The sequence below is a fragment of the Heterodontus francisci genome, unplaced genomic scaffold, assembly GCF_036365525.1.
Source record: "Heterodontus francisci isolate sHetFra1 unplaced genomic scaffold, sHetFra1.hap1 HAP1_SCAFFOLD_1006, whole genome shotgun sequence".
Taxonomy (NCBI): Eukaryota; Metazoa; Chordata; class Chondrichthyes; order Heterodontiformes; family Heterodontidae; genus Heterodontus; species Heterodontus francisci.
Window position 1 is genome coordinate 138,533 of NW_027141068.1, and position 8,600 is coordinate 147,132.

The following is an 8,600-nucleotide window of genomic DNA, read 5'->3' on the forward strand; positions in this document are numbered from 1 at the left end:
CTGGAGTAAGTGGAGAGAGGAGACTGGAGTAACTGGAGAGAGGAGAATGGAGTAACTGGAGACAGGAGACTGCAGTAATTGGAGTAACTGGAGAGTGGAGACTGGAGTAACTGGAGAGAAGAGACTGGAGTAACTGGAGAGAGGAGACTGGAGTAACTGGAGAGTGGAGACTGGAGTAACTGGAAAGAGGAGACTGGAGTAAGTGGAGAGAGGAGACTGGAGTAACTGGAGAGTGAAAACTGGAGTAACTGGAGAGAGGAGACTGGAGTAACTGGAGAGAGGAGACTGCAGTAATTCGAGAAATTGGAGAGAGGAGACTGGAGTAACTGGAGAGTGCAGACTGGAGTAACTGGAGAGAGGAGACTGGAGTAACTGGAGAGAGGAGACTGCAGTAATTGGAGAAATTGGAGAGAGGAGACTGGAGTAACTGCAGAGTGCAGACTGGAGTAAGTGGAGAGAGGAGACTGGAGTAACTGGAGAGAGGAGACTGGAGTAACTGGAGAAAGGAGACTGGAGTAACTGGAGAGAGGAGACTGGAGTAACTGGAGAGAGGCGACTGCAGTAATTGGAGTAACTGGAGAGCGGAGACTGGAGTAACTGGAGAGAGGAGACTGGAGTAAGTGGAGAGAGGAGACAGGAGTAACTGGAGAGTGCAGACTGGAGTAACTGGAGAGAGGAGACTGGAGTAACTGGAGAGAGGAGACTGCAGTAATTGGAGAAATTTGAGGGAGGAGACTGGAGTAACTGGAGAAACTGGAGAGAGGAGACTGGAGTGACTGGAGAGAGGAGACTGGAGTAACTGGAGAAAGGAGACTGGAGTAACTGGAGAGAGGAGTCTGGAGTAACTGGAGAGTGTAGACTGGAGTAACTGGAGAGAGAAGACTGGAGTAAGTGGAGAGAGGAGACAGGAGTAACTGGAGAGTGCAGACTGGAGTAACTGGAGAGAGGAGACTGGAGTAACTGGAGAGAGGAGACTGGAGTAACTGGAGAGAGGAGACTGGAGTAACTGGAGAGTGGAGACTGGAGTAACTGGTGAGAGGAGACTGGAGTAACTGGAGAGAGGAGACTGGAGTAACTGGAGAGTGGAGACTGGAGTAACTGGTGAGAGGAGAATGGAGTAACTGGAGAGAGGAGACTGGAGTAACTGGAGAGTGTAGACTGGAGTAACTGGAGAGAGGAGACTGGAGTAACTGGAGAGTGGAGACTGGAGTAACTGGAGAGAGGAGACTGGAGTAACTGGAGAGAGGAGACTGGAGTAACTGGAGAGGGGAGACTGGAGTAACTGGAGAGTGTAGACTGGAGTAACTGGAGAGAGGAGACTGGAGTAACTGGAGAGTGGAGACTGGAGTAACTGGAGAGAGGAGAAGGAGTAACTGGAGAGAGGAGACTGGAGTAACTGGAGAGTGTAGACTTGAGCAACTGGAGAGAGGAGACTGCAGTAACTGGAGAGAGGAGACTGCAGTAACTGGAGAGAGGAGACTGGAGTGACTGGAGAGAGGAGACTGGAGTAACTGCAGAGTTCAGACTGGAGTAACTGGTCAGTGGAGACTGGAGTAACTGGAGAGAGGAGACTTCAGCAACTGCAGAGAGGAGACTGGAGTAACTGGAGAGAGGAGAATGAAGTAATGGAGAGAGGAGACTGCAGTAACTGGAGAGAGGAGACTGGAGTCACTGGAGAGAGGAGACTGGAGTAACTGCAGATAGGAGACTGGAGTAACTGGAGAGAGGAGACTGCAGTAATTGGAAAAATTGGAGAGAGGAGACTGGAGTAACTGGAGAGTGCAGACTGGAGTAAGTGGAGAGAGGAGACTGGAGTAACTGGAGAGAGGAGAATGGAGTAACTGGAGACAGGAGACTGCAGTAATTGGAGTAACTGGAGAGTGGAGACTGGAGTAACTGGAGAGAAGAGACTGGAGTAACTGGAGAGAGGAGACTGGAGTAACTGGAGAGTGGAGACTGGAGTAACTGGAAAGAGGAGACTGCAGTAAGTGGAGAGAGGAGACTGGAGTAACTGGAGAGTGAAAACTGGAGTAACTGGAGAGAGGAGACTGGAGTAACTGGAGAGAGGAGACTGCAGTAATTCGAGAAATTGGAGAGAGGAGACTGGAGTAACTGGAGAGTGCAGACTGGAGTAACTGGAGAGAGGAGACTGGAGTAACTGGAGAGAGGAGACTGCAGTAATTGGAGAAATTGGAGAGAGGAGACTGGAGTAACTGGAGAGTGCAGACTGGAGTAAGTGGAGAGAGGAGACTGGAGTAACTGGAGAGAGGAGACTGGAGTAACTGGAGAAAGGAGACTGGAGTAACTGGAGAGAGGAGACTGGAGTAACTGGAGAGAGGCGACTGCAGTAATTGGAGTAACTGGAGAGCGGAGACTGGAGTAACTGGAGAGAGGAGACTGGAGTAAGTGGAGAGAGGAGACAGGAGTAACTGGAGAGTGCAGACTGGAGTAACTGGAGAGAGGAGACTGGAGTAACTGGAGAGAGGAGACTGCAGTAATTGGAGAAATTGGAGGGAGGAGACTGGAGTAACTGGAGAAACTGGAGAGAGGAGACTGGAGTGACTGGAGAGAGGAGACTGGAGTAACTGGAGAAAGGAGACTGGAGTAACTGGAGAGAGGAGTCTGGAGTAACTGGAGAGTGTAGACTGGAGTAACTGGAGAGAGAAGACTGGAGTAAGTGGAGAGAGGAGACAGGAGTAACTGGAGAGTGCAGACTGGAGTAACTGGAGAGAGGAGACTGGAGTAACTGGAGAGAGGAGACTGGAGTAACTGGAGAGAGGAGACTGGAGTAACTGGAGAGTGGAGACTGGAGTAACTGGTGAGAGGAGAATGGAGTAACTGGAGAGAGGAGACTGGAGTAACTGGAGAGTGTAGACTGGAGTAACTGGAGAGAGGAGACTGGAGTAACTGGAGAGTGGAGACTGGAGTAACTGGAGAGAGCGGAGACTGGAGTAACTGGAGAGTGGAGACTGGAGTAACTGGAGAGAGGAGACTGGAGTAACTGGAGAGAGGAGACTGGAGTAACTGGAGAGGGGAGACTGGAGTAACTGGAGAGTGTAGACTGGAGTAACTGGAGAGAGGAGACTGGAGTAACTGGAGAGTGGAGACTGGAGTAACTGGAGAGAGGAGAAGGAGTAACTGGAGAGAGGAGACTGGAGTAACTGGAGAGTGTAGACTTGAGCAACTGGAGAGAGGAGACTGGAGTAACTGAAGAGAGGAGACTGGAGTAACTGGAGAGAGGAGACTGCAGTAACTGGAGAGAGGAGACTGCAGTAACTGGAGAGAGGAGACTGCAGTAACTGGAGAGAGGAGACTGGAGTAACTGGAGAGAGGAGACTGGAGTAACTGGAGAGAGGAGACTGGAGTAACTGGAGAGTGCAGACTGGAGTAAGTGGAGAGAGGAGACTGGAGTAACTGGAGAGAGGAGAATGGAGTAACTGGAGACAGGAGACTGCAGTAATTGGAGTAACTGGAGAGTGGAGACTGGAGTAACTGGAGAGAAGAGACTGGAGTAACTGGAGAGAGGAGACTGGAGTAACTGGAGAGTGGAGACTGGAGTAACTGGAAAGAGGAGACTGGAGTAAGTGGAGAGAGGAGACTGGAGTAACTGGAGAGTGAAAACTGGAGTAACTGGAGAGAGGAGACTGGAGTAACTGGAGAGAGGAGACTGCAGTAATTCGAGAAATTGGAGAGAGGAGACTGGAGTAACTGGAGAGTGCAGACTGGAGTAACTGGAGAGAGGAGACTGGAGTAACTGGAGAGAGGAGACTGCAGTAATTGGAGAAATTGGAGAGAGGAGACTGGAGTAACTGGAGAGTGCAGACTGGAGTAAGTGGAGAGAGGAGACTGGAGTAACTGGAGAGAGGAGACTGGAGTAACTGGAGAAAGGAGACTGGAGTAACTGGAGAGAGGAGACTGGAGTAACTGGAGAGAGGCGACTGCAGTAATTGGAGTAACTGGAGAGCGGAGACTGGAGTAACTGGAGAGAGGAGACTGGAGTAAGTGGAGAGAGGAGACAGGAGTAACTGGAGAGTGCAGACTGGAGTAACTGGAGAGAGGAGACTGGAGTAACTGGAGAGAGGAGACTGCAGTAATTGGAGAAATTGGAGGGAGGAGACTGGAGTAACTGGAGAAACTGGAGAGAGGAGACTGGAGTGACTGGAGAGAGGAGACTGGAGTAACTGGAGAAAGGAGACTGGAGTAACTGGAGAGAGGAGACAGGAGTAACTGGAGAGAGGAGACTGCAGTAATTGGAGTAACTGGAGAGCGGAGTCTGGAGTAACTGGAGAGTGTAGACTGGAGTAACTGGAGAGAGGAGACTGGAGCAAGTGGAGAGAGGAGACAGGAGTAACTGGAGAGTGCAGACTGGAGTAACTGGAGAGAGGAGACTGGAGTAACTGGAGAGAGGAGACTGCAGTAACTGGAGAGAGGAGACTGCAGTAACTGGAGAGAGGAGACTGGAGTAACTGGAGAGAGGAGATTGGAGTAACTGGAGATAGGAGACTGGAGTAACTGGAGAGTGGAGACTGGAGTAACTGGAGAGAGGAGACTGGAGTAACTGGAGAGAGGAGACTGGAGTAACTGGAGAGTGGAGACTGGAGTAACTGGTGAGAGGAGACTGGAGTAACTGGAGAGAGGAGACTGGAGTAACTGGAGAGTGGAGACTGGAGTAACTGGAGAGAGCGGAGACTGGAGTAACTGGAGAGTGGAGACTGGAGTAACTGGAGAGAGGAGACTGGAGTAACTGGAGAGAGGAGACTGGAGTAACTGGAGAGGGGAGATTGGAGTAACTGGAGAGTGTAGACTGGAGTAACTGGAGAGAGGAGACTGGAGTAACTGGAGAGTGGAGACTGGAGTAACTGGAGAGAGGAAAAGGAGTAACTGGAGAGAGGAGACTGGAGTAACTGGAGAGTGTAGACTTGAGCAACTGGAGAGAGGAGACTGGAGTAACTGAAGAGAGGAGACTGGAGTAACTGGAGAGAGGAGACTGCAGTAACTGGAGAGAGGAGACTGCAGTAACTGGAGAGAGGAGACTGGAGTAACTGGAGAGAGGAGACTGCAGTAATTGGAGTAACTGGAGAGCGGAGTCTGGAGTAACTGGAGAGTGTAGACTGGAGTAACTGGAGAGAGGAGACTGGAGTAAGTGGAGAGAGGAGACAGGAGTTACTGGAGAGTGCAGACTGGAGTAAGTGGAGAGAGGAGACTGGAGTAACTGGAGAGAGGAGACTGGAGTAACTGGAGAAAGGAGACTGGAGTAACTGGAGAGAGGAGACTGGAGTAACTGGAGAGAGGCGACTGCAGTAATTGGAGTAACTGGAGAGCGGAGACTGGAGTAACTGGAGAGAGGAGACTGGAGTAAGTGGAGAGAGGAGACAGGAGTAACTGGAGAGTGCAGACTGGAGTAACTGGAGAGAGGAGACTGGAGTAACTGGAGAGAGGAGACTGGAGTAATTGGAGAAATTGGAGGGAGGAGACTGGAGTAACTGGAGAAACTGGAGAGAGGAGACTGGAGTGACTGGAGAGAGGAGACTGGAGTAACTGGAGAAAGGAGACTGGAGTAACTGGAGAGAGGAGACTGGAGTAACTGGAGAGAGGAGACTGCAGTAATTGGAGTAACTGGAGAGCGGAGTCTGGAGTAACTGGAGAGTGTTGACTGGAGTAACTGGAGAGAGGAGACTGGAGCAAGTGGAGAGAGGAGACAGGAGTAACTGGAGAGTGCAGACTGGAGTAAATGGAGAGAGGAGACTGGAGTAACTGGAGAGAGGAGACTGCAGTAACTGGAGAGAGGAGACTGCAGTAACTGGAGAGAGGAGACTGGAGTAACTGGAGAGAGGAGACTGGAGTAACTGGAGATAGGAGACTGGAGTAACTGGAGAGTGGAGACTGGAGTAACTGGAGAGAGGAGACTGGAGTAACTGGAGAGAGGAGACTGGAGTAACTGGAGAGTGGAGACTGGAGTAACTGGTGAGAGGAGACTGGAGTAACTGGAGAGTGGAGACTGGAGTAACTGGAGAGAGCGGAGACTGGAGTAACTGGAGAGTGGAGACTGGAGTAACTGGAGAGAGGAGACTGGAGTAACTGGAGAGAGGAGACTGGTGTAACTGGAGAGGGGAGACTGGAGTAACTGGAGAGTGTAGACTGGAGTAACTGGAGAGAGGAGACTGGAGTAACTGGAGAGTGGAGACTGGAGTAACTGGAGAGAGGAAAAGGAGTAACTGGAGAGAGGAGACTGGAGTAACTGGAGAGTGTAGACTTGAGCAACTGGAGAGAGGAGACTGGAGTAACTGAAGAGAGGAGACTGGAGTAACTGGAGAGAGAAGACTGCAGTAACTGAAGAGAGGAGACTGCAGTAACTGGAGAGAGGAGACTGGAGTAACTGGAGAGAGGAGACTGCAGTAATTGGAGTAACTGTAGAGCGGAGTCTGGAGTAACTGGAGAGTGTAGACTGGAGTAACTGGAGAGAGGAGACTGGAGTAAGTGGAGAGAGGAGACAGGAGTAACTGGAGAGTGCAGACTGGAGTAACTGGAGAGAGGAGACTGGAGTAACTGGAGAGAGGAGACTGCAGTAACTGGAGAGAGGAGACTGCAGTAACTGGAGAGAGGAGACTGGAGTAACTGGAGAGAGGAGACTGGAGTAACTGGAGATAGGAGACTGGAGTAACTGGAGAGTGGAGACTGGAGTAACTGGAGAGAGGAGACTGGAGTAACTGGAGAGAGGAGACTGGAGCAACTGGAGAGTGGAGACTGGAGTAAATGGTGAGAGGAGACTGGAGTAACTGGAGAGAGGAGACTGGAGTAACTGGAGAGTGTAGACTGGAGTAACTGGAGAGAGGAGACTGGAGTAACTGGAGAGTGGAGACTGGAGTAACTGGAGAGAGCGGAGACTGGAGTAACTGGAGAGTGGAGACTGGAGTAACTGGAGAGAGGAGACTGGAGTAACTGGAGAGAGGAGACTGGAGTAACTGGAGAGGGGAGACTGGAGTAACTGGAGAGTGTAGACTGGAGTAACTGGAGAGAGGAGACTGGAGTAACTGGAGAGTGGAGACTGGAGTAACTGGAGAGAGGAGAAGGAATAACTGGAGAGAGGAGACTGGAGTAACAGGAGAGTGTAGACTTGAGCAACTGGAGAGAGGAGACTGGAGTAACTGAAGAGAGGAGACTGGAGTAACTGGAGAGAGGAGACTGCAGTAACTGGAGAGAGGAGACTGCAGTAACTGGAGAGAGGAGACTGGAGTAACTGGAGAGTGCAGACTGGAGTAACTGCAGAGTGCAGACTGGAGTAACTGGACAGTGGAGACTGGAGTAACTGGAGAGAGGAGACTTGAGCAACTGGAGAGAGGAGACTGGAGTAACTGGAGAGAGGAGAATGCAGTAACTGGAGAGAGGAGACTGGAGTCACTGGAGAGAGGAGACTGGAGTAACTGGAGATATGAGACTGGAGTAACTGGAGAGTGGAGAGTGGAGTAACTGGAGAGAGGAGACTGGAGTAACTGGAGAGAGGAGACTGGAGTAACTGGAGAGTGGAGACTGGAGTAACTGGAGAGAGGAGACTGGAGTAACTGGAGAGTGGAGACTGGAGTAACTGGAGAGAGGAGACTGCAGTAACTGGAGAGAGGAGACTGGAGTAACTGGAGAGTGTAGACTTGAGCAGCTGGAGAGAGGAGACTGGAGTAACTGGAGAGAGGAGACTGGAGTAACTGGAGAGTGGTGACTGGAGTAACTGGAGAGAGGAGACTGGAGTAACTGGAGAGAGGAGACTGGAGTAACTGGAGAGTGGAGACTGGAGTAACTGGAGAGAAGAGACTGGAGTAACTGGAGAGAGGAGACTGGAGTAACTGGAGAGAGGAGACTGCAGTAACTGGAGAGAGGAAACTGGAGTAACTGGAGAGAGGAGACTGGAGTAACTGGAGTTAGGAGACTGGAGTAACTGGAGAGTGGAGACTGGAGTAACTGGAGAGAAGAGACTGGAGTAACTGGAGAGAGGAGACTGGAGTAACTGTAGAGTGGAGACTGGAGTAACTGGTGAGAGGAGACTGGAGTAACTGGAGAGAGGAGACTGGAGTAACTGGAGAGTGTAGACTGGAGTAACTGGAGAGAGGAGACTGGAGTAACTGGAGAGTGGAGACTGGAGTAACTGGAGAGAGCGGAGACAGGAGTAACTGGAGAGTGGAGACTGGAGTAACTGGAGAGAGGAGACTGGAGTAACTGGAGAGAGGAGACCGGAGTAACTGGAGAGGGGAGACTGGAGTAACTGGAGAGTGTAGACTGGAGTAACTGGAGAGAGGAGACTGGAGTAACTGGAGTGTGGAGACTGGAGTAACTGGGGAGAGGAGAAGGAGTAACTGGAGAGAGGAGACTGGAGTAACTGGAGAGTGTAGACTTGAGCAACTGGAGAGAGGAGACTGGTGTAACTGGAGAGAGGAGACTGGAGTAACTGGAGAGAGGAGACTGCAGGAACTGGAGAGAGGAGACTGCCGTAACTGGAGAGAGGAGACTGTAGTAACTGGAGAGAGGAGACTGGAGTAACTGCAGAGTGCAGACTGGAGAAACTGGACAGTGGAGACTGGAGTAACTGGAGAGAGGAGCCTTGAGCAACTGGA